This window comes from Pleurodeles waltl, chromosome 1_1 (genome assembly GCF_031143425.1).
Source record: "Pleurodeles waltl isolate 20211129_DDA chromosome 1_1, aPleWal1.hap1.20221129, whole genome shotgun sequence".
In the NCBI taxonomy this organism is placed as follows: Eukaryota; Metazoa; Chordata; class Amphibia; order Caudata; family Salamandridae; genus Pleurodeles; species Pleurodeles waltl.
In genome coordinates this window covers 636,017,426-636,043,633 of record NC_090436.1, presented here as the reverse complement: position 1 = coordinate 636,043,633, position 26,208 = coordinate 636,017,426, and the positions used below count along the sequence as shown (strand labels likewise).

Sequence of the window (26,208 nt, the reverse complement as noted above, 5' to 3'; positions counted from 1 at the left end):
GCATCTGGCTCCTGTAAAACAAAAAGACAAAGACAATACACAGAATTCATACATTTATCTCTCCTTAAAGTAAATAGCAATCAGGTTACAACTTCATCAGGGAGTCCTCAGCATCAGGACAGGGGCAGTGAAAGGGCTGACAATTCAGAAATTTGGACTCTAAGTTTTCTGAACCACCAGATTAATTATTTAAGGCAGGCAGCATAGCACGATAGGCTCTAAGCACTAAAGTAAAAACCAGCATTATTGCATGGAGCCTAGAAAACAATTCAAAATAATAAAACAATACCAGAAGTCAGTAGACTGACTGCTTGAAGCATGAAATGTCAAAGTGATAGATCATAAGAAATGAGAAGTAAAGTCTCTGGAAACCAAGAAGCAATGAATTAATGCCAGTATCTGATTTGCAAACATTAAATTGAACTTGCTAAACTTCTGTAATTGGCTAAAAACTTCATATATGCATAAATAATCCATTCACAAAACATCAGCACAGCAGAAAATATTCCACTATTAACTTGAATGTTCTGTATTTCTCTGCCTCTTCCTTTTTGCGTAAGCCCAAATGTTAATAATGATTATCCCTGAGGTCTTTTCCGCGCTGTGAACGTCTTTTGTTCATCACGTTTCAGAATGCACTTGCTGCCGGATGATAGTCAGGAAGGAGTAGAAACATTTTCCCAAATCAGATCTTCCCCTTAAGGGAAACACATTCCTTTAGTACAAACACAGAATAAACTTGTGATTAAGACAAAGGAAGCTTGTAATTCTATGCAAATAATCTTTTATATTTGATAGTTTAGCTTAGCTTGGCAGGCAGACAACTACATACTGTGATGTTGCTTGCTTGACACACAGCAGAGACCAAATGTCTTCAGTTCCTTTTGGCAGACTTTCAACATTAGCTTTGGCCTTGTTCTGCCGAAAGGTACCGCAGAAAACTCAAGAATTACTCGTATTTATTTAAACATTTATTTTTCAAAGCACATGTTTTTAAAGAGACAGAATATTTTTCTTTCATCACTAAGTTGACACATTTAAAAAAATGTGTGCAGGCCTTTCACTCTGATGGCGGCAACTAAACAGGAACACTTTTCATGTTAACATTTATTTTGAATTTGAAGCATTTCTCATGTTAGTGCATCAGTATTGATTACATAAAATAATTATTTCATGTCAGATCTGCGCTCACACACCTGAACAGCGGCTTTCTTCCTATAACCATGTCCTGTACCCTGAAGTAAATAAAGAGATTTCATTCATAAGTGGGGTGTTAACATAATACTATAAGAGGCAAGTACACCATGAGCCTGGCGAGACGGTGGCTGGCCGGACGTCATAAAATGATACTAGGATGATAGTCGTGAGACCTGCACCTTTACAGTAGGAAATATAATTGGTGATGTCACAAATATGCAGTATGTCATGTAGTGTGATGCTGTCAATTATATTTTTTCCGCCTTTAATTTTGAACTACACCTGAATCATTAGCATAACCATCTAAATGTTATGGTTTTGCACGAGTTGTATATATATATGTTCACTGAAGCTCATGGAGCACTGTGTACATTTGAAGTTCATTGAGCGGCTTACCTACAAAAATTAATGAACCTTGCCTAGAGCTGGTGTTTATTTAGGTGAAATTATTTAACTGAATTTAATTGTTTTAATATGGACATTTTGTAGTATTTGTTGTGTTTCCATGTGCATGAGAACAATAAAAACTATAACAAAATGGGGCTGAGGAGTGACTTCTACACCTGGTTACACGTTTTTGATGTAACTGGGGGGATCTCGGGCCATAAGATATGGTCACAAAAATTGTTCACAATTTGCGTAACATCTTTTTGTGACCACTAAATTATTGTGTGAGTCAAACTATGTATTTGTAATTTGGTTTCTAAAATAACTTTTGGAGGTTGTCATGGCATGACCTTCCTAATAAACATTAGGTAAGTCGCAGATTGGTACTCCTTCTGATTGGCTGCAAAAACAGAGAGGGTGGCCTGGAAGGGACCGCAGACCACAATGCCTTTCTTTGCATTTCAGAGATTATTATTTGATTATATTTTGGCTTAGTATTTCCAGATCTCCAGCACTCCGAGGTGTATTGGCAAATCAAATTCTGTCCCATCATTCTGATGCTTAAACAAGAAAGGGCCCTGTTTGTGTAGATAAGAAAGAAAAGGGACTGTTTGAAATGTAACAGGGAACCCTTTAGATCAAAAATTGGTGCTCTAATTCACCCAAAAAGATGACATGCTTAATCATAAGGCTAGCTCCTTGTCATGCCAGCGCTACAATGCCTGACAGCCCCATGCAAGAGGACTTTTTGTCTGAGATGTTTTTGTTTTTCACCATAACGATGAATGTGTGTGTGAGTGCATAACATGTGTAGGGTGGTGTAAGTGAGAAAGGAAGTTAATTAAAACTGGCTCAGGGATACCTGATTAATTCTGATGATCAAATCCATGACCTTGTCCAAAGATTTTGAAGGCAGTTCCATAGGATATAGTTGAACTTCTGGCCTGGTAGTATACCTAGAGGCATCTAGCGGCATCCTTCCTCCAAACCTTGCTAACTTATTGGACCAGCCTGAATTCCACCCACCCTTGTGGCTACTATCCATGGGTACATACATGCTTCCTCAGTGTTGCTGTCATCTATTGTTCCTACATCCTATTCCCATTTTGTTTATTTCTAGTGTAGTGTTACTACAGTGTTGTTTATGAGTGTTCTTAATATTGAGGATATGGCATGTTTGTATAAAGTGCTGAGAGTACCTTATACGCCAATGGGGATTTGTTTTGTTGGGCACTAAATACCCAGTTGTTTAAGATTACCATCAGGGATGTTTAGTGGTATTTCTTGAGCTCCAGTAAAGTGATCCTTCCATCATATACCGATATGCATGGGGTGGTCAGTGTGATTACGTGCGGTCCACGATAAGGTGTATATTATTCTCTCAGTGTTTTGGAAGAATGCACAAAGTGCCTCGAATGGGAGGAGGTATGGGTCGGAGAGAATATTATTGATTTTGAACTGTAAATGCAGGGGCTAGAGTAGTCCCTAAACCTGCATTGTCATGGGGATAAAGTGTGCAGAATTTGCCAAATAGAGGAGAAGATTGTCTGCTGATAGGGAGAGCATATTCTCCCAGTCAGAGTTCTATCTCAAACCTTGAATTAGGGCATCGTTTCTGATCCAGCATACCATTGACTTAAAGGCAGGGAAAACAGCAGCTGCTGTGTGCCCCCACGTAGGGTGAAGCCCTCCTCTCCCCCCATCCTGGTACCTTTGACTCTTTACCCTACCCATTGGTCATGCATAGAGCAGCGAGACCGGTGATTAAAAACCCAGACACAAAACCAATTTGTTTTAGTATTGCCATTAAGATGGTAATTCGATTGAGTAAATTGCCTTTTTGGCATCTCGGGATAAGATTACATCTAGTTCCTAGCGCATTGATGCTCTTTCTATGTAGCTTTGAAAATGTTTCATATTATGATAGGTGGATCTACGGGGCATAAACCCAGATTGGTCTGGGTGGATTACAGTGTCCATGAGTGAGGATAGGTGGTTAGCTAGGAATTTTCCTAATATTTTGACTTCAATATTAAACATTCAACAGATGAGGTCTGACATCCTGCTCAAGACGTTAAAATATCTTGGTGCGCAAACCAGTTGGACCCAGGAGATTTACCATTGTTCAGCTGTGCTACCTCTTTGTATAGTTCTTCCATCCCTAAATCCTCCTCAAGTTTTAGCCTGTCTTTGCATGATAGTGTATTAGTCAGTAAGTCACAGGCAAATTTGTCTGTGTTGACTCTGTTGCATATGAGTCTGGCTTATAGAAGGACCCAAGATTTTGGGCAAATGTAATAGTTGCATCAACTGTTTCTTTCATACCCCCTGTGGCATCTATCACCTGCCTTTACTCATCTCTGATGCTTCTCCTTTTCAGATGTCTTTGCGAGTTGTTTGTTGACTTTATTGCCTTAATGGTAAAAAGAGTGCTGCTTGCTAAGGTGGTCTGCTCTTGCCTTCCTTGCTCCCATCACCTGTTCTTCTCTGAAAGGGGCTCTCTGGTGCATGAAATTGTCAGTGGGGTTCTATATACTAGTTTACTCCAAATGTAGAAGTTAGACCTCAGTTTTTATGCCTTCGCCTCCGTTGCTCGTCATCTCCCTGTAAACTTTGATATGACTTGGCCTCTTTGGACTGTTTAATAAGGCTCCCACATAGTAAGTATGGAGTTCACAAGTTCTGCTCAGCAGTCAAGTTCAGGATTTGCTTCAGTTCTTTGTTCTTCAGTTCTCATGTATTTAATTTCTAGACTTCAGTCCTCTTAAGTGATTGTGCGACCACCCTATTCACTATTGTGAAGTGAACTGATATCTCTCTTGTGCTTTACATTGTGTTCCTACACGCATCAGAACAAAAAGATAGTCCAAACTTTACAATTCCTGTCTCCTACAGTCGTCCCCTGACTTGATAAAGCACTGGGGCTTCCCTTCTGATACGGTTTGTAACTTTGCGAGAAAAAGTATCATATACTTGACAAGTTCTTCTATAATTTCCTTTTGGCTTTATCAAAGGAGCTACGCTTAGCCTATATCATCTGCTTGTTGTCTGGAAACAGGACGATTTGTGTGCTCTCAAAAGAGGACCTTTTGTTCAGGCCGCATGAAGGTTTGCATCTCGATCCCGGAACTTTAGAATTTGTACTTAATGTCCTTTGCTGTGCTCTGGATTTTGGGGGTGGCCATGGGGCTCTGTGTGCCCTTTTGATGGTGAAGCTTTTTGCCAGCCTTTCGGGTTTAGCATTGTTGAGAATAAGTGAGTCTACATATAGCTCTGTTGAGGAGCCCTTTGCTTTCTCAGGATTGCCAGTAGATGTATGTTGTTTCTGCATGAGCTTTCCTTATCTTTTTACCATCTTGTGTCCAACCTTTGGGTGTTGCTCCTTCGTGCACTCTATGGTAGTTGCTTTCTTTCTACCACTTTTTTCATAGTCTCAACCCTCTTGGAGACCTTCCTTTGGTCTGTCCTTAGAAAGGTGCTGTCCACTGCATTAATTTGTGTTGCAGCAGTTTTCAGGGGTGCGTAATGCTGGTAAGACTTCATCCAGTGACCCTTCTACCTTGCCTCAGAGGGGCCCCTCTGCCATATTTTCTTTCACGCCCTTTTTGACTCCTTCATGGTGTGTTTACTTGTGAAAGGGGTATGTTTCTGGCCATTTTTACTGTGTGGTCTTTGACCCTTTATCTTTGGCCATTGTGCTTTAGTTTTGTCACCTAGTGAATCTGGCGAGAGACGTGCAGCTGGTTTATCACTGTTTGTAGGCTCAAGCTTGGTATGCCCATTCAGGCACCCATTCAGTATGTGTTGTCACTTATTTGGGATGGACCGTTTTTTTATTAGGCCACATTGTAGGCTATTATTCATGGTCTAGGTGTCCTTTTGCAACCCCTACGGGCAAACTGTGCTCCCTGTTCTCTCCCGCACATGTTGGCTGTTAGCTGTTTTTGTGGTCTTTTGGTTATTACTTGTGGCGGCCTGAGCCCCTAAAACCTGAGTCAGATGCTTGACTCTGGCTCAGTTCCAGGCTCTCTTGGGACCTCGAGCCCAAAATGAGTGAGCATTCCTGGAAGGCCATGTGACATAGTGGCTACAAATGCTGACCATGTAGCACAGGAAATCCGGTTTGAATACTGGCATCTGCCATGCACCCTGTAAGTTCCTGCAAATATTTGTGTGCCATTAAAAAAAATAAGGAAAGTAGTATGTGTCTGTTGTGAAGCATTTGTAGGTCAGTGGGATAGGTGAAACACCCAAAAATAAAATGTGGATTCTGCCTTTCAGCAATGCGCTAATCTCCTCTTTTAAAGATAAAGGACAGAGTATTAGCCTTAAATGTCAGAAAGAGATACACGTCTAGTGGCTTAATTGCACAGGGTGAAACTGGAAAATCTAGGCTCAGTCCCAGCTTCCCTGCTTAACCAAACACTGTGACCCTAGGCAAATGCTTTGTCACAGAGCTCCCTTTTTGTTCATTATCACATATCAGAGCGCCTTCAAATATATGTGTGCGATGTACAAAGACCTCTCTTGTGTCCCACTTAATGAACTGTAATGTTACTCTGCGAATAATAAGATTCTAGGCCACATAGTGGGTACAACTGACACCTCACTTGTCCCTTAATAGTTAACAGCATTGTCATAACAGTGTGGGTAATCCCGATGTTAACCTATGAGAGAGATAGACCTTGCAGTAGTGAAAAACGAATTTAGAATTTTTTTCACTCCATGGACATGTTAAACTTGTACATGTTCAACTTTTTAAATACCATGCACCCTGCCCTTGGGGCTAACTAGGGCCTACCTTAGGGGTGAATTTCATGTAATAAGAAGGAAAGTTTGGGCCTGGCAATTGGTGCACTTGCCTGGTCGAAATGACAGTTTAAAACTGCATACACAGGCGCTGCAGTGGCAGGCCTGAGACATGTTTGAAAGGCTACTGTAGTGGGTGGCACAACTAGTGCTGCAGGCCCGCAAGTACCATTTAATTTACTGGCCCTTAGCAGATATAGCGCATTTTACGGGGGACTTACAAATAAATTAAATATGCCTATTGAGGATAAGCGAATGTTACCACATTTTTAGCACTAGTTCTCAGGGGTAAAGTGCACAGAGTCTTAAAGGCAACAAAAACAAGGTCAGAAAACAGGGAGGAGGCACTGTCCTACCTGGGTGGGGCTAGGTGGTCATATGATGAAGCATGACATTATGTAGTATGTGAGACCACCTAGCCCGTAAAGGAAAACTCCCCCCCCACACACACAACCCCCCACAGCACCCAACACGGCAACTCATAGTGTGAGGTTGAGGAGCCCTAGGCGAAATCCTTGGCCAGCGGCTACACAATATAAGTGAGCCCCATACTCTTTGTGCTTATGGTTAACGTGAATACTACACTTCGACTCCAGCTGATATATAACATTGCATGTGTCCAGAATAGGTTTACGTTCTCCACAAGGTGAGTTTCCTCATCATTGTCATCCTTTATTGTGAAGACTTTTTTAGGACGACCATTCGCACAACGAAGTTTTGCAAAATGATTCCTTTCTCCCAGATGCAGGGCAATTCTTATAGGAGGCAATGCTTCTACTAAAACTACATTTATAGCATTCACAAACATTGCACACATCAGGTTGTGTACTACTTATTTTACTCCTGGACTTTGTCCATTTGCTCTTATGTCATGTATTGGTCTTAACAGATATTAACAAGATTAACTCACGTCGTAAGATCCTCTGGTTTTCTGATCATCTTCACACCCTTAGCTGAGCTGAGCATTCACAACTTTTGATAGTGCTGATGACTTTGTCAAGACAAGGGTTTTTGTGGCACAGTAACCTTTCTTGTGCCTTAATGTATGTTGGGCCCATATCATTTCATTGATGTAGCCAAAAGCACAGGTCACTGCAAGCATACTCACTCAGTTTTGCAACGTATGCCTTGATGATTTTGCCTGGAGCCTGGTATCAGTAATAAAAATTGTGATGCTCCATTATCGTGCTAATGCTTTATCAAAATACTCCTCCATTCTCTTTTTGGCTTCAATGTATAGATACCATTCACCATACCCTTCTGGCTTTTCTACAAGTGCAGTGTTGTGAAATGAAATGAAGATTTGTATAGCACAGCTTTTCACCTATGAGGGTCTCAAGGCGCTGTCCATTGGCACTGGAAGATTAAGTGATGTTCCCAGAATTACAAGACTTTGCACTTACGCCGAGGCTCGAACCCCAATCTCCGGCTCCCCAGGCAGTCGCTCTTACTACTGCACTACATCCTCTCCCACCCACTGCAGCCATGCTGTTATATAACTATGCCTGGTTATACTGGGCACTATACTCATTTCCATTTATGGACATAAAGTGCATTTCAAAGTTCTTAACCCATTGGCACCACTGTTCTCTTGGTGGTCCATGTTCCACCAAGAAACAGCACAGCATTCATCACCCAAGCCATGGCGCAGAAGAAAGGAAGGTAGGGTAAACTGTGGGCACGCTTGTCTAAAGTGAGCTGACTTATAGTTCAAGGTCACAGGAGACCACAATAAACATAGAGTTGGCTGGGCACTAATAATACAATTGTGCCAGTATAATGGTAGAAGCATAGATATGCAGGCAGCAGTGGAAATTTACTATTAAGCCACCAGGATACAGCAGAAAAATACAAGGAACAAAGATGCAGCTGGAATATATGGGTAGGAACAAGAAGCCCTCACTCCACCCCTTCAGCCAGTACTGAAAAGGAAGGTGTCACTGAAGGAGAACACACCCAGGAGAGGCCACTTCCACAGCATAGAAGCACTGTAGAAGGGAGTGTCAGAATAGACCCACTGCGCAGTGTGGAAACAGTCACAGAGATCCACAAGAACATGCTGATTGGGGTATAGGAAGCAGCTGGACAAGTTGAGGAAATTGAGCGGTGCAGGACACAACGTCTTTGGGGGTCTCAAAGAGTCACATCAGGGAAAGATAGATAGAATGTCTGTCACAAGCTGCTAGTAGACAAAATGGAGCAGGGTCGAACACACTAATCTTGTGGGAAGGGCAGAGATTAGCGATGATCCCATCCTCCTAGTGATGACAAGAGACCATGATAAAAGAGCACAGCATGCAGTAACATGTCTAGGGTACAGAATGCCCCCACCCATCACCAAGCCACCCTCCAGCCTACCAGCGATCCAAAACACTGCGTTCAAGGGGATTTGCATGTACATACACAAAAGAGTGGTCAAGGTAATGGAAAGGAATGGGAACAACACCAGAGGAATGATACACCACAATTAATGAAACAGTACAAAAGTATAACATTGTTAGCGTATGTGTAGCTTCCTTGTAGAGCTGGTGGCTACTACATCAGTCTAGTGTTTCTACCCTATGTTAGTGGTTCATAACCTGACTCCTGGTGGCCCCATTTATCCAACACTGGAACTGGTGGACTCTACTTAATCATTACTGGAATCAGAGGACCCTGGCATAAGCATTTTCGATGATTTAAAATGCAAGTCAATATACAAAAATACAGAAACAAGCATTTGTCAAACAAATACATGAATGATACAATATCTTATTTGATTCACAAACATATTAAAAAACAGAATTTTGATCTTAATGAGAAGGTTAGAGCTTTTCTGAATTCAGTGTACGCCACTCATCATCCGTACTGTATTCTGCTTGATGCACTTGCACTGCTCCCACAAATCAATCTGAGGATACTTACTTAAATTTTAGACTTCATTTTCAAATTCCTTCACATTTAATAAACGTTTTAAAACGTTCAAAATTAAAGTTTGGTTCTTTTTTATAGTCATTTTATTAATCTGTTCATATTATTTCATTTTCCAAGCTACCGCAGACCTGCTGTGTAGGCTTCGTGGACTCCCACAAGTCCCTGGACTACAGGTTAAGAACCACTGCATTAAGTTGTTGACTTAAAAAGGGTTGTCTCCCTATGTGACTCCTCAGCCTCTACTTAGGAGGGGATGCCTTTTCATCACCTTCCACTTCTACTGTCCCAACAGTCCTTTAATTTGTCCCTCAATAGGCCTGCTGCTGGCCCCTTGCCTCTAAAGCTTGGATGGCTTCTGTAGTTTTGCCCTGTAGCACTGATAGCACGTCACTGTTCCCTCTGTGCCGCCCACCTGCTTCCAGCTAGCTGCGCTGCCAATGTACTTCAGCTGCCCATCAGGGCGAGTCAACACAGTCTCTGCTTTTATGTCTGGGACCTGGGGGTGGGGCCTCATGCTGGGTTGCCTCCAGTTCACGGCAGTGGGCATCATGTATCTTAAGCTCCTTCAAAGGGCCCATCCACCCACACATCCTCCTTTTGCCAAGCTGATGGTCTGGATGCACTAGGACCTCTCACAGGTGCCACTGCTCTTGGTTGCCATTCTTTTGGGGACCAAATTACACCTAGTTCTCTCATGTCTACTCAGATCCTCTCAGTGGTGTGGGGCACCCATATTTGCTTATGTGGTATTCCAGTCACAAGTGTCTTGTGGGACCCCATTTGAAGTTTGGTCCTTGCTCGCATTGCTACTCTCCTAGTTATGCACAGGCTGGTGCCCTAGAAGTGCTTTTATTGCTTAGATTTTAGCAGCAATTTGCTGAATTACCCAAGAGCTTTTGTTTAAGCTGGTATCTTGTGTCCTAAGGAGCCAATGCCTATCTTTAACTCTATAATGACCAGGCATAGGAAACAGTTTCATATATCTGTGGAATCTGTCAGCCCATAAACCCAGGAGGCACCTGGCTATCTAAAAAGACAATGGCTAGTACCTAAGACAAGTAAGGCTAGATATTGTGACATGTCCGAATTGTGCAATAGTAGGCATGCTTAGTTACTGTTGATTACACCCTGTGGAACCACGCTGTCGAACAGGGCAACTTGATTATTGTATTGTATTTTGCAAGGTTTTTCAGGAATGCGATTTCCTCAAATCAAAGACGTTTTAGCTAATTCCCCCCCCTTCTTTCTCCACATCTGATTTATAGATTGTGAAAGTAGATCACAATAGCACCTCTCATTTAAGAATATTTATTCCAAGGGGTAAGTGCTTTAGGAGTGCCTGAGTTCCCATAATGTAACAACAAGGGCATAACTGTTTTGAAGGAATTTGTACATCTCTTCACACCAGCCAAAACACCATACCTCAATGACTGCTGATCTGCTTCCTTGGAAAGGCATTTGATAAAGGGAGCACATCCTGACACATTTTGGTTGCCTACTTGGCACTTGGAAATGGTGTATTCAGCTAGGCTGGATTCTCTGAGGAATTGGTGGATGTAAGGAGTATATGTGCAGGTCCTGCTCTACCCATCTCACTCCTGAACTGCTTCTTCCCTCAGCCACCCTTAGTTTGCTGGCTGCTCTTCTGCTATTGTCATACTGCCTCTTGCTTGTCTGTTTCATCCTTGCCTCGCTGTTTTCTTTTGCCCGTGTTGTCTGTCTCACCCTTGCCTCATTCTTTACTTCTGCTCTGTTGTCTGTTTCAGCCTTAATTCCCTGTCTTTTGCCCATGTTGTCTGTTTAATCTTTGCCTCGCTGTTTTCTTTTTGGCTATGTTGTCTGGTTCCTCTGCCTTTTCCCACCCTTTCCCACCCTGGTGCCCCCCTTGCTGCCACTCATGCCTTGCTTCCTGCATCCTGCTAGCCCCGCCCACTGTCACCCAGCACCCCTCCCATTTCCCACGACCTACTTAATGGAGGTCCCAATACTGTCCCATTGAGCAGGTCCTCTGGTTCAGCTCTCCCTGTCGCACTGCTGAACTGCTTCTTCCCCCAGCCACCCTTGACTTGTTGTCTGCCTGTCTGGTATTGACTCACTGCCTCTGGTCTGTCTGTCTTTCACTCTTGCCTTGCTGTTTTCTTTTGCCCTTGTTGGCTGTCTCACCCTTGCCTTGCTGTTTTCTTCTGCCCGTGTTGTCTGTTTCACTCTTGCTTCGCTTTTTTCTTTTTGCCTGCATTGCCTGTTTCACCCTTGCCTCGCTGTTTTCTTTTTGGCTGTGTTGTCAGGTTCACGCTGCCCTTTTCTGCCCTTTTCCACCCCCTGCTGCCACTCCAGCCTTGTTGCCCGCCTCCCTCTAGCCCTGCCCACTGCCACCCAGCACCCCTTCCACCTACCAGGACCTGCTTAATGGAGACCTCAGCACCGTCCATTTTAGCAGGTCCTTTCGTCCAGCTCTCCCTGTCGCACTTCTGAACCGCTTCTTCCCTCAGCGGCCCTTGGTTTGTGACTGCCCCTCTGCTATTGACTTACTGCCTCTTGACTGTCTGTTTCACTCTTGTCATGCTGTCTTTTGCCCATGTTTTCTGTTTCACCCGTGCCTCAATGTTTTTCTTTTTGGCTGTGTTGTCTGTTTCTCCCTTGCCTCACTGTTTTCTTTTTGGCCATGTTGTGTGGTTCCTGCTGCCTTTCCCCGCCCTTTCCCACCCTCGTGCTCCCCTGCTGCCACTCCCGTCTTGCTTCCCTCCTTCCTCTTGCCCCACCTGGCTCCATCTAGAGCCCACCCACCTCCCAGGACTTACTTAATGGGGGCCGCAGCGCAGCCGCCCAGCTGATGTGTGCAGCAGGCGCGCCGAAGGCGCACCAAAGACAAGCTTGTATGCACCCAGCTGTGCCTGAACCTCGTCCAGCTCCAGAACCCCTGGCTCCCGGCACACCCACAGGTAGGACGCTGCTGCCCTCCGCGCCCTGAACATTGAATAACCCAACAAACACTGCTACCATGCAGCTCCCCAGTCTAAGGTAGGACATTTTCCTGCTCCTCCTTTTCCTACACAAGCACACCCACCATCATGTCGCCAGATACCACGCCGACTCCTTGTCACACCACACCAGGAGTGACCCACCAGCTCCACTGCATACTCCTCAACATGCACTCTATTTGCAACACTCCACAGAGTTATGGGAACTCTCATCACCCTCACATCTGGCATTATCTTTCCTCACAGAGACCTGGCGCAACCCTGCATCTGCCCCTGACATTGCCACATCTACTCCCGAGAGATACAAAATCGTTCACCGGGATCACACCAACAAACAGGGAGGAGGAATAGCTGTCATCCTCAAACAAACCATACAGTGCTCCACCACCACCGACAATACCACCACCCCTATGGAACACATCAAGTTCAACTCCACAAGGAAGACAAAACAACTATCAGAGGCATCCTTGCATACTGACCCACACGACTGCACCCCAGCTTCTGCAACACCATCGCAGACTTTATTGCACCCCTTGCCCTGGACTCCCAAGGACTACATCTTCCTCTGATATCTCTACTTCTACCTTGACGACCCCAACAAGGACAACACTGCGCACCTCCTTGACAGCATGAGGAGCCTTGGAATGACTCGCAACCCCAGCTGTATCTCAGGACACATGCTGGACCACATCTTTATCTCCTGCAGCCTCATCACAAATAGCCGTGTCACAGTACTCACACTCCATCCTCCACTTCAGTATCTCCAGCCTCTGCACGCCACCCCCAGTTGGCCAACGCCCCCCACCGGAGCTGGAGTGAAGTTTCAAAGACCACCACAGACGCATTCCCGCTCCAAATCTTCTGCCTTGGAAACCAAAGAATAGGCCAGGAATTCACCATCCTACTCAACTCCTCAGTTACCACCACTCCATATCCCGATGCCTGGAAACACCCTGTAGTCAGACCACTACTCAAAAAACCCTTCGCCGACCCCAGCAAACTTAAAAGCTACAGGCCGACTCCTTGTTCCCATTCCCTTCCAAGCCTCTGGAAAAGATCATAAGACCATCAATAGGCAACTCACAACACACTTGGAGCAGAACCAGTTAACTTGCCTCCTCCCAATCTGGCTTCTGCAGCAATCACAGCACTGAGACCACCCTGATGGCAGTCACCAATGACATCCGAATCCCCCTTGACTGAGGAGACTCTGCAGCCCTGATCCTCCTTGACCTCTCAGCAGCCTTCAACACCATATCCCACTACATGCTGATCACTAGATGCCATCACAACGGCATCCAAGGGGACGCTCTCAAATGGATCAACTCCTTCTCCACCGGAAGAACATAGAGGGTCTGCCTACCTCCTTTCACCTCTGATCCCAAGGAAATTGTCTGTAGTGTCCCCCAGGGCTCATCCCTCAGCCCTGCACTCTTCATTGCATACATGACCCCACTGGCCTACATTGTCAGATCCCTTGGTCTCAACATAATATCCTACATAGAAAACACCCAGCTCATCCTCTCACTCACCGATGACTCAGCCACCACCAGGACCAACATCCACAGATGCATGACAAGCGTCCCCGACTGGATGAAGAGCAACTGCTTGAAGCTGAATGCAGGCACAATGGAAGTACTAATCTTTAGTAACAACAGCAACCGCTGAGATGACTCCTGGTGGTCCTCGTACCTGGGACCTGCACTCATACCTGCTGAATACTCCCAAAACCTCTGAATCATTATTGACAACAAGCTCACCATGGAATCACATGCTTCCTCACTCTATGCATGCTGTGGAAGATCTTCAAGTGGCTTTCCCTGTGCATGAGACGCATAATGACACAGGCCCTCATCACCAGTCGACTGCACAATGGCAACGCTCTCTACATAGGAATCACCATACACCTCCTACAGAGACGGCAAGCCATAGAGAACGCCGCAACCGGACTCATCCTCGACCTTCCCCGACAAACCCACATCACACTCCTTAAGCAACTCAACCGGCTCCCTGTAGAGAAGATATGCCAATTTAGGCTGCTGACTCACGCATACAAGGTACACAACCAAAGACCCACATACATCAACCACAGCCAACCATCAAGAAGGCTACTCTCTGCCTCCCTATTACTAGCCCACATTCCACACTCCCAACAAAGCAGAAGTGGAGGGCGCGTCTTCTCCTATATCGCTGCAAAGACACGGAACAGCCTCCCCATGCAGCCAGCTCCAGGCCACCCCCTCACTTCCGGTATTCCAAGAACTGGCAGTTCGAATGAGCCACACTGGACCGCCAGGCACCTGGTTATCCGATTGGATGATTAGCAGATGTAGGAAGTTGGCTCTGTATACACTATCTCAAAGTAAGAGATCGTGTGCACAGAGCCCAAGGGTTCCCCTTAGAGGTAAGATAGTGGGAAAATTAGATAGTGTTAGGCATTTTTTGTACACACACAGGCAATAAATGAGGAACACACACTCAAAGACTTAACTACATGCCTATAGTTTTTATATAAAAAAATATATTTTCTTAATTTATTTGAGAACCACAAGATTCAAGGTTTGAAGTAAATACGTAAAATGCAAGGTACTCCACATAGGTAAGTAAGGAACTTTGAATTAGAGCAGTAACATACACAGTTTTAGTTAAAATTGCAATAAGCTACTTTAAAAGTGGACACAGTGCAAAAAATCAACAGTTCCTGGGGGAGGTAAGTATTGGTTCGTTTTTCGGGTAAGTTAGGCGCTTACAAGTTCAAGTTCCTGGACATAGGCAGCCCACCGTTGGGGGTTCAAGGCAACCCCAAAGTCACCGCACCAGGAACACAGGGCCGGTCAGGTGCTGAGGTCAAAGGAGGGCCCAAAACACATAGGTGCCTATGGAGAACAGTGGTGCTCCGGTTCCAGTCTGCCAACAGGTAAGTACCTGCGTCTTCAGAGGGCAGACCAGGGGGGTTTTGTAAAGCACTGGGCGGGGACACAAGTAGGCACACACAACACACCCTCAGCGGCACAGGGGCGGCAGGGTGCAGTGTGCTTAGCAGGCGTTGGGTTTTCAAAAGGAATCAATGGAGGGACCCGGGGGTCACTCTGGTGGTGCAGGTAGGGCACAAGGGGGCTTCCCGGGCCAGCTACCGACTGGGCTAGGCAGAGGGTCGCCTGATGGTCACTCCTGCACTGGAGTTCGGTTCCTTCTGGTCCTGGGGGCTGCGGGTGCAGTGCTTGGTCCAGGCGTCGGGTTCTTTGTTCCAGGCAGTCGCGGTCAGGGGGAGCCTCTGGATCCTCTCTACATGCGTCACTTTGGGGGTGCAGGGGGTCGTCTAAGGTTACTCATGAGGTCGCAGTCGCCTGGGAGTCCTCTCTGCAGTGTTGGTTCTCTGGAGCTCGAGCCGGGGGCGTCGGGTGCAGAGTGTGAAGTCTCACGCTTCCGCCAGGAAGGGTGAAGTCTTTGAAAGTTGCAAAGTTGTTGCTGTTTTGGAACAGTGCTGCTGTTCACAGGAGTTTCTTGGTCCTTAGGTTCAGCGTAATCCCCTGAGGCTTCAGAGGTCGCTGGTCCTTGTAGGATGCGTCGCTGTGCGGGTTCTTTGAGTGTGGAGACAGGCCGCTGGGGCCAAGTCAGTTGTCGTCTCCGTCGTCTCTGCAGGGCTTTCAGGTCAGCAGTACTTCTTCTTTATGTAGGTTGCAGGAATTTGATTTCCTGGGTTCTGGGGTGCCCCTAAATACTAGATTTATGGGTGTGTTTAGGTCAGGAGGGCAGTAGGCAATGGCTACTGTCCTGGAGGGTGGCTACACCCTCTTTGTGCCTCCTTCCTGATGGGGTGGGGGTGACATCCCTAATCCTATTGGGGGAATCCGCCAATCTCAAGATGGAGGATTTCTAAAGGCAGGGGTCAACTCAGCTCAGGACACCTTAGGGGCTGTCCTGACTGGTGGGTGACTCCTCCTTCTTTTTCTCATTATCTCCTCCAGCCTTGCTGCCAAAAGTGGGGGCAGTGGCCGGAGGGGCGGGCATCTCCACAAGCTGGGATGCCCTGGGGTGGTGTAACAAAAGGCATGAGCCTTTGAGGCTCGCCGCCAGGTGTTACAGTTCCTGCAGGGGGAGGTGAGAAGCACCTCCACCCAGTACAGGCTTTGTTCCTGGCCACAGAGTGACAAAGGCACTCTCCCCATGTGGCCAGAAACTCGTCTGGTTGTGGCAGGCTGAAAGAAACTGGTCAGCCTAGCACTAGGAGTCGGACTGGTATTTAGGGCCTCTGGGTGCATTTTACAATAAATCCCACACTGGCATCAGTGTGCATTTATTGTGCTGAGACGTTTGATACCAAACTTCCCAGATTTCAGTGTAGCCATTATGGAACTGTGGAGTTGGTGTTTGACAAACTCCCAGACCATATACTCTTTATGGCTACCCTGCACTTACAATGTCTAAGGTTTTGCCTAGACACTGTAGGGGCATAGTGCTCATGCACATATGCCCTCACCTGTGGTATAGTGCACCCTGCCTTAGGGCTGTAAGGCCTGCTAGAGAGGTGACTTGCCTATGCCACAGGCAGTGTGAGGGGGATGGCACTCATGTCGACTTAGTCATTTTCTCCCCACCAGCACACACAAGCTGTGAGGCATTGTGCATGTGCTGAGTGAGGGGTCTCCAGGGTGGCATAAGACATGTTGCAGCCCTAAGATAGCTTCCATGGCATCAGGGCCCTTGGTACCAGGGGTACCATTTACAAGGGACTTATCTGTGTGCCAGGGCTGTGCCAATTGTGGGAACAATGGTACAGTTTAGGTAAAGAACACTGGTGCTGGGGCCTGGTTAGTAGGGTCCCAGCACACTTTCAGTCATAACTGGCATCAGCAAAAGTAAAAAAGTCAGGGGGTAACCATACCAAGGAGGCATTTCCTTACAGCAGGGCTTTATAAATCCTGATTGATTGTGCTCATAGGGTTGTCTGCAGCTTTTGGCATGTGTCTGCAGACCATCTACCAAACTACAGATCTTGTACAGGAAACATTAACTAAAGGACATAGCATGAACCCAGATACAGAAGAGTATCCCCCTTCGACAATAAACACTCATCAAATTAAAAAGCTTACTTCAAACCTGGCCAATAAAGCTTAGATGTTTCATATATTTGGATACCACTGAATCAAAGCAGCACACTCAATAATCTACAATATCCACTACTGTGCACACTTCCGGGAGCTCCAAAGGTGTATAGAGCTGTGTGGATGCAACTGGTACTTAGAAATTGCTGTGCACACACTAGTTCTAGTAGATAGCAGACACCATCAAACAGAACACAATGCACACATGCAGCCCAGCTTAGTTATCAGTGAAGTGAAAACATAAATCAACCACAATAGTAAAGAATGAACGAACAAGAGTTACCTCATATATTTACAGGGTAGTAAGGCTAATATTGTAGGCACGTACTAAGACTTCAGATGACACATACTTGAATTAGTAAAGACCTCTGGCTACACCCACCAATACACACTACACTGGGCATGTACACAAAATACCAACTGCACTCACAGTATTAATGATACTATGCAAACACAAAAGAGACTCAGTTCTCTGACAGAATTTCTAACCTGAGCATGAAGCGACCTGAACTCTACAAGTTTCTGAAAACATACTGTTGGCATTACAGCACTGTACAAATCTCTGTTAATACAACTGGACATAAATAACATATTACACCCTTCCTCTTAAGGGTTTTTCCTTCTATTCTGACAGACTTGTAAGTTTGCAAACTTATGATAGTGTTTTTCTTTCCACAAGGGTATTTCCACGGGTCCAATACATTTCAGTACTATTTCCGTTGAAACTGCCTCCTTTAGGAGGCTCCTGTGTATGGTGCAAATGGAGGTGGAGGAGCATTCCTTCCTCATAAAAATGATGCATCCAGTACTAAAGTGCCAAGTCCAGTGTAATCAAGGGATGTTGCTGAAAAAAATAGGCATGCATATGTTATGCACAGTTCTGATGCTCTGTGGTACTGATGGAAGGTGTAGCAGTACCAAATCCCTTCCCAGACTTGATTGCGAAAACCGCCTTGGGGTCTTGCTTTGCCAAAGGGAACTATCTATGGATTTTGTTATGGCAGCTTGATGTTGAATTTTACCTTATAATTCTTTTAATTCTAACTCTGAAATTTGATGTGAGAGAAGATACAAGAATCTTGGATATGTAATTGTTGTCAGTACTGAGATCGACCCTCACAATTAAGCAACAGCCCCATTCTCTGTTTGTTATTTCAGATTATTGTGTCAGAATCGGTTTGGGGGAGTTAAAGGATAAGAAACATGCCATTAGTTTAAAAAGATTATATCCCCAGGTTAGAAACATTTCACTATCAATTCGTAGTGGTCTCTCCTCGGAGACAGCGTAACAACCCCCTAAAGAATGATGTTAATACTTTGCATCACTTCTCCAAAGTTTGCAATAAAACGGTAACAAAAAAGTTGTTTACAGATTAGCAAGTGAAGGGTTAGGGTTGCCTCTGAATTCTGCTGCATGCCTATTGAGGAAGGTAGAGCTATAAGGAATAGTCAAACAAGTTTATATCAAAGACTTTAACGTTTGATAGTAAAAGGATGATGTGTGGCCTGTCTCCCCCCTGCATCACAGCAGTTCCCGAATTACTTACAGTTAAATTCATTAGTCTAATTCTTCCTGCAAAACCCTTACTTTAGGGCGTGCCTCGATTATCACGGCAGTTAACAGCAGGCTCTTATTTCATGTCAGTGAGGTATAGATGCAGTGTTTTGCATCCTGCTCCCATACTGTTGTTGCGGCTGTAATAGTTTTAAATATTTTGAAAAACAGCCCTGTGAATGTTCAAATGGATACCTGGAATTTACCTTCTGCAAGCTTTATCAGAGAACTGCAGTGCTGGATGATTGATTGCCATGACTTTTTGTTCTCCATCACACAGTGAGCCACTTAATAGCTATCTTGGCTGGGTGATGATGTTTTGTTCTTGTTTATCACCTAGTTAGTTCAGGATTCAACTGCTTCGACAACAAGGTGATGGATGAAATGCTCAAAATAATCTCAACCACTGAGAATTGCTCGAGCTGCAGTCCATTGTTTTTCACCCATCATGTCACTCTAGACAAAGACCCACATTATACAAATCAGTTCCGACTCTGTTCCTCATGGGAACTGAAGAGTATTGCCAGATGAGGCCCCCCTCCAGAAGTAGCTACAAGCAACTGCAGACTAGTTTCGTGCTTCTTGGACCTCGTTAGCAAGAAGTAGCCTGAGTTCTGTGGCACAGTAAGCATGGAACCCACACCTGAGCGTACCCTTCCCACTTAGGGCATCAGCTGCAACAGCAATAAGGTGGCGGGTAGAATGCTGAAATTAATTTCAGCCACTGTTACTTGCTTGGGCTGCATTTAAGGCCATAATTTTTCACCCGCCATTCTGGGAAAATACCCACCTTATGCAAATCAGTGCGATAGGGAACTCCTGGCTTAATCTTGTGTTTTATTCATGTTATGTGTTTCAATGTGATATGGAAATATCCTGATTAAAAAAGAAAAAGAAAACAGACAAGGTAGTCCTTAAGACCCACTGTTCAATTATGTCTAATGTTCATTCAGACTTCCACATTAATCAGAGATGTGTCATCCATATTTTGGCTTATTCAGATTTGTCTTGACAGAAAATGAGTGATGCATTCATTAATGGGGCTCTTTTTTTTGCCATTTTGGAATTTGTTTTTGTATCCTACAATGTAATAGGGTGCCTCGCCCTCCTTTTTCAGAGTGCCTTGATGCATTTGTGCTTTCTGCTGAGTATCCATCTGTTGCATTGGAAATGATTTGCATGGGAATTGTGTGGGCTTTTACCGCTCGCTGTATACTGCAAACGGGACACTATAGATGCGCATTGCAGAGCTGTTTTTAGGTTGAGCATAGCAGCGCGCAAGTGCTGCTCTTTTCAACATGTTGTAATCTATCCTGGTGGCTTTAGCCACGCCCATCTCACATCCATCACTTTCATTCATTCCTGGGCCTGCCTTTCAAAAATCCTTGATGCTCTTGGTAAATGTTTTACGTTTGTCATGACTTGAGTCTGTTTTGTTACTGCCTTGGAGACTTAACTTGTTACATGGATTATTGCACAATCGAGAAGGTACCTTGGTGTGGCATACTATTTTTTTCTTTTGCCTCGCCGCTTTCGCTGATGGCGGTGTGTTATTTCTTCGTCATTCTTGGTTTCGGACATCTTGCTGTTTCTTTGCGATGTTTGCGGGTTTTTTAAAAAAAAATTTGCAGTTTTATGTAGCACATACTCGACACGAAGGTATTGGAGCGCATTTCTTCTTGCAGTTTTATTTAGTACGAACTCGATACAATAGTATTAAACCACTTTACATGAGCATGGTTACATTACACAAGAACACATTCACTTTTGGTTGCAAGGGGAGATTAAGGGCCTAATTACGACCTTGGTGGATGGGGATACTCAGTCACAAACGATATCCCGCCCACTGTGGGTGGGATATCAGTCACGTTTGTGGTGGAGTACCCCATCCGCCAAGGACATAATCAGGCCCTAAGTGATTTGCGCAGAATCACAGGATGATGAGCCGGTGTCGAGACTTGAACCATGTTCCCCAGCTCCAGAGTCGGTCCTTATGGCACATCCTCTCCCCTAGAGTTCTTTGGTGCGTGTTGGGGCAGTCTGGGGGATGTTTCCCTTTTTTTTTTTTTTTTTTTTTTTAAATATAGCGCTTGGTAATACAGGCTTTGCATTTCATAGCACTGCAAGGCAGGTGCCATTCTTAACAAAATCACAAAAATTCATTTGCAGAGATAAAGAGGTGAAACAGCTTTGTCAGGATTGTAATCTGTGACGTTCTTGTTCTGTCAAGACCTCTGCAGTGGGTGCATTAACCAACTGACTTGAGTAGTGCTTCACACTAGGCAATAGCATGTGCTCCATAGCATGTGCTCCATAGGATCACAATCAAGCCCATAGGTTAGTTCTAGGCAAGAAAATGGCGACAGGTGTTGTCTCCAAAATGGTGGAAAAGGAGTCGTGACTCCAGACCCAAGCACTTCACTGCCTCAAGCTTGATTGCAAAAAACATCTATCCTTGTATCTAAATTGGGCCTCTTCAAATAGTTCAGGTAGCGCGAACTTGATACAAAGGTATTACAGTGCTTTACATGAGCACCAGCTATGTTACACAAGAATGTATTCATTTTTGGTAGCAAGGGGAGATTAAGTGATTTGCCCAGAATCACAGGATGTTCAGCGCCAAGACTCGAACCTTGTTCCCCAGCTCTAAGGTCAGCAGCTCTGGCACTTATGCCACATCCTCTCCCTAGTGCTCTTTGTCTGGTGCGTGTTGGGGCAGTCTGGGAATAACTTGTTTTTTGTAATATAGAGCTTGGTAATACAGGTTCTGCCATTTCATAGCGCTGCATAGCATGTGCCATTCTTAACAAAATCGCTATAATTAATTTGCAATTAAGCTGCCTCTTCTGTTATTCTCTTTGTATACAGTCTGTGTTTTCAAAAGTTATGCTTGGATTGCCAATGTAGAGGAATAATTCATTTTTAAAAGTTTAACACACAGAAATATATGGCTGCCCCCTTTTCTTTGCTCCTAACTCTTTGACCCCCTCATTCACCAGATTAAAAGCCACGAAGATGCCTCTTTGCGTCTTGTTTGGTGCTATAAAAGTTTGGATAAACACACTAGAAAGGGTTGCATCTCTAGGGTATCACAGTCTGTAGGAATGAGGCAAAACACTCCCAAGATGACGGCCTTGTTATGTCCTCTCTCCTGCAGCCAAAGGCCTCGGAGGGTTGCTGTTGCACCTGGCATACATCCACTACACTCCAGACCAAAACACATAGCTGAAAGACATTGATATTTACAATGCCAATAGCTCTAACTCTCACAAATGCGAGACCTATTGCTTTGCAAATGCTTGTTTAGTTTTCTTTATTGTTTGATTTGTTATTTGCTGAAACAGCCTTTCCACTCCTTTCCAAATTACAGGGTTTATAATCATCTCATGAGTCTGTAGTAATGAAGAATAATTATGAGTTAATTATGAGTAGATACAAGTTGCTTACCATAGTCAACGCCCCCTTTCTTACAGTACTCTCTTGTTGATGGAGAGAAAAGGACTGGTGTGATGTAACTCTGAGCCCAATCCCTTTCTCTCGCCATATTGCATATGTCTGGTGGAAGTATAGGGAAGCACTACCACCTGCACAAGACACAACATTATGTAATTTGCACTTAATTGTGTCCATTTGCCTTTACAAGCAGTATATGTGCTATACATAATCCTTACCTCGAAGGAGGAAAAAGTCTGGTACAGGCTGCAGCCTTGGTGATTTCCGGTTGAGAATTAGGTATTTTCATTATCTCACGAATGTGTGCTCATAAATATGACCAGAAAGCCACCTTAGTTTATTGGCCTTATTGGCCAATTTAGAGGGCAAGATGAAATCTTGGAAACACAGTTTACCTTAGGTGGCTAGCATTGAAAACAAATTCAATTTTAGTGAAAAGCACATACTTTAACTCCATGGAAGTTTAAGTTCTAAATGCCTTTCCAATGGTGAAACGGTCTTGAGAGCTCTTCCTGAAAAGGAAACAACGTATGCTTCCATGCTTCAGTTAAGGATGAACAATCAGGGCCTCTACAGTCAACCCATTGATTGCATGGGTTGAAATTCAGAGACGTTTTCCATATAGCAGCTACAGTATGCATATACAATATTTGCCAGCATCAAAAAAGAACCCTGAAAGTAATGCAGTGTCCCAAAGCAACAGAAAGAAAATCCTCCTCCGTGTTTACATTGAAGAAAGCAGACGATAAACTCATTGGTTTAGGTGAACATTGCACACATACATGAAAGCACAGCTGTTGTTTGCATAAGGGGTGGGACTTTGTACACACTTGTCTCTTATTTTTTCTTGTGTCGTGGTGCAAGTTGTAGTTTTGTACACAACAGAGGGACGTTCTAGAGTTTTTTCATAATCCAACATAATTGCATTTTTATATTGCTGTTTCTTCTGATTATGATTTTGCATTGTACTTATGTTTGTGTGCATATTTAAAATTCTGTGAAAATATTTCTGATTGCTAAACCTTCCCGTAGATTCCTCATGTTGTAAATTATCTCCAGAGGCCTCAGACTGCTCAGGAAAACGTTTTCCAGAGCAGTGGCTTTCCAGGACCGCCATGTGGCTCCAGCTATGACCCTGCTTCCCAGACGTGATATCCCCAGAGTATATTACGCATCTACCACTGCACTGATAGGATTTCCTGTTTTTCCACACCTCATCAACGCTGTTCCAGTGCTCTCTTGTGTTGTCTTCCCTATTACGTTCCTCAGCATTTTACAGCAAATAGGTCAAATACCTACTTCAAAACTTTCTGGGTTCAAACCTGGTCCTTGATGCTGTTAGGAGGTGTCTGTTTTGGATTCAGATAACTGCATATGGTGTCTTACGTCAGAACATGGCACTGAAGTCTGTGATTCTTGTGCCTCCATACATCCAAAGACTAGAAGGGTGCAGGAAGCCTAATTGTTTCTAGTTAAAGTTCCACAGGGAGACACCTAAGTATTCTCTTTCACCGACAGGTAAGTCATTGGGGGCTCACGTCCTGATATCGGAAAAAATTCACAACCTACCAATGTGGGACTACGTTCGATGAGCGCTTCCCTTGACAATGATGCAGATATCACTCACTGAGCCAACTACGACACCACTCTTAAATCAGGCGATATAGATAGTCATCTGTATGACTAGTGCAAAGGCACACTTTAATGATGCTCCCTTGACAGAATACACTTACCTTGTGCTCAGGTTTACGAAGAAGAATTTTTTGTCTCAGATTCCAATGCTTTTAGAATGCTTGGCAAAGATATGGTCAAGTAGAAAATGATGATTCAGAGGCTCCTCTTCAAAGCAGAACCCCAATAACTTTCACACAGCACCTCTTGATAGTTAGTCGAAGAAACTTGACTCTCATGACTAAAGAGTCTTTGCTTCTAGCAGCTTGGGCATTTTACCTATTTCATTAACGGATATGTTTATGCACTGTTGGAGTTGGCAAAACTTACACTGGAAAGGCAGCAGTTTTCAAACCTGGTTTTGAAGGATACAAATGCATCTTAAACTGGGGTCTGGATTCTGCAGAAACCGTGGGGATTAATGTTTGATTTGTTCTGCACACCGTCCATCATCTGTTCTTTTTCCATCATCTGTTCTTTTTCCATTTGTTGCCCTGAGTGGGAAAGGAATGCCCAGACGTGGGTCCCGTGCTTGATATGCCACCAGATTCATGCATCTCTGGCTGATGAGGGGGATACCCTGAAACTGGTCCCAGGATGCTTGTTTGTGGTCCAGGGAGCACCTGGCCTGGCAGTTTGGGCTGGACTGTTTCCATGAGGAGCACAGTCAGGACTGATATGACTATGGCTGGGTCCAAACTGGAACAACACGGTGAGCTAAAGAAACTGATGGATTAAACTCAGAGCTATGATTGGGGAGGAATGTTTGATTTGTTCCGCATTCTGTCCATCATCTGTTCTTTTTGCTCTAAATCCATCTATGCAGATTACTAAACTAATTTTGTCCAAAGTTGCGAGTAGAAAACAGTCAGCCTTTTTAAGTCTTGCTTTTGTGTTCGACTTGCAATTTGCATTGTCCCTTGCTCAGCAGGGTCTAGCAGTAGCACCAGGTAAGGGCTATCTGGTGGCCCTGTCTGCCTTGTTTTCCTTTATCAATATGCCCTATTAAGATCAGCACTAGAGGTGTGTTTTCTGACAAGTTTGCTCCATTTGTTCCCTCCTACTCTATTTATTGTTCCTCATTGGAATATGTACTTCATTTGGACTTTCTTGATGGCACCCCTGATTGTGCCAATGCACAGTTACTCAGTTTGGCTTCGTAGCCTCAAGACAGTTCTGTTGGGGCAGTACGTTTGGTGGATAGATTCAGAGAACGTCAGGCCCTAGTAGCAGCCTGTCCACACTTTACAGTTTCCTATCTGGATACGTTTGTACTCCGCATATACCCATCCTTCTTACTCAAGGTTGTTTCTGTATTTCATATAACCATAGACCTTACTTGTCAGGAGTGGATAATCAACTCCTTATGGGCGTTGTCGAGTTAAGATGGGTAATGTGGAGAGCAAACCAATACTTGCTGGCCCAACCTCAATATCACGATCTGCCATACCTTGGCCAAAATAGACCCTCTGCAGGGCATTTCTGCCCACTCCACCAGGGCCATGACTGTCACCACGGCCTTCTCTCAGGGATCTCTCTTGTTGATAACTGACAGACGTTTGCATATGTTTGCCAAGCAGTGCTACCTCACGTCTCTGGCATGCAGTGAGAGATACTTTGCCTAAGCTATGTTCCATGACTTCCTAAACAGTCACTATTATATGCTCACCTCCCTTGATGTTATTGCTTTAAGACTCATTCATAAAGTGAGGAATCTGCAGGAAGATGTATTTATCAGAAGGAGTCCTTTATCTTCAATAACGATATTAATGGTAGATAAATAATCTTCCTGTAGATTCCTCACTTCCCTCCTTCCGCCCCTGAGGAATATGTCCTATGTATAATAAGATACCATGGCATGCAAAACAGTTGTGTGCTGTAATTGTTGTGTTCTCGTTTCTCCTCCACACACCTTGCTGAGGCGCAGAAAAAGTATTTGAACTGTTGCCAGCGTATCTATTGATGCCTAATGGTATCCGGTATAGTCATGTCAGGAGGCAGAGTTGCACCTTGATCCGCATGGCTAAACCTGGGAACGCTGGGGAAATATTTGCAGGGGTAAAATGTTTTCTGGCCCAGTCTAAAGCCTAGGAAGATAATTCATATTGGGAGGCATCTGCAGGGGGGTTAAGTGTCCGCC

The 26,208-nt window shown here is 44.5% G+C and overlaps 1 protein-coding gene across 4 annotated transcripts in view; it reads left to right on the top strand.

The window, feature by feature from the left end:
* Positions 1-26,208, top strand: part of YTHDC2 (YTH N6-methyladenosine RNA binding protein C2) — a 999,369-nt gene that overhangs the window by 117,361 nt on the left and 855,800 nt on the right. The window lies entirely within an intron of this gene.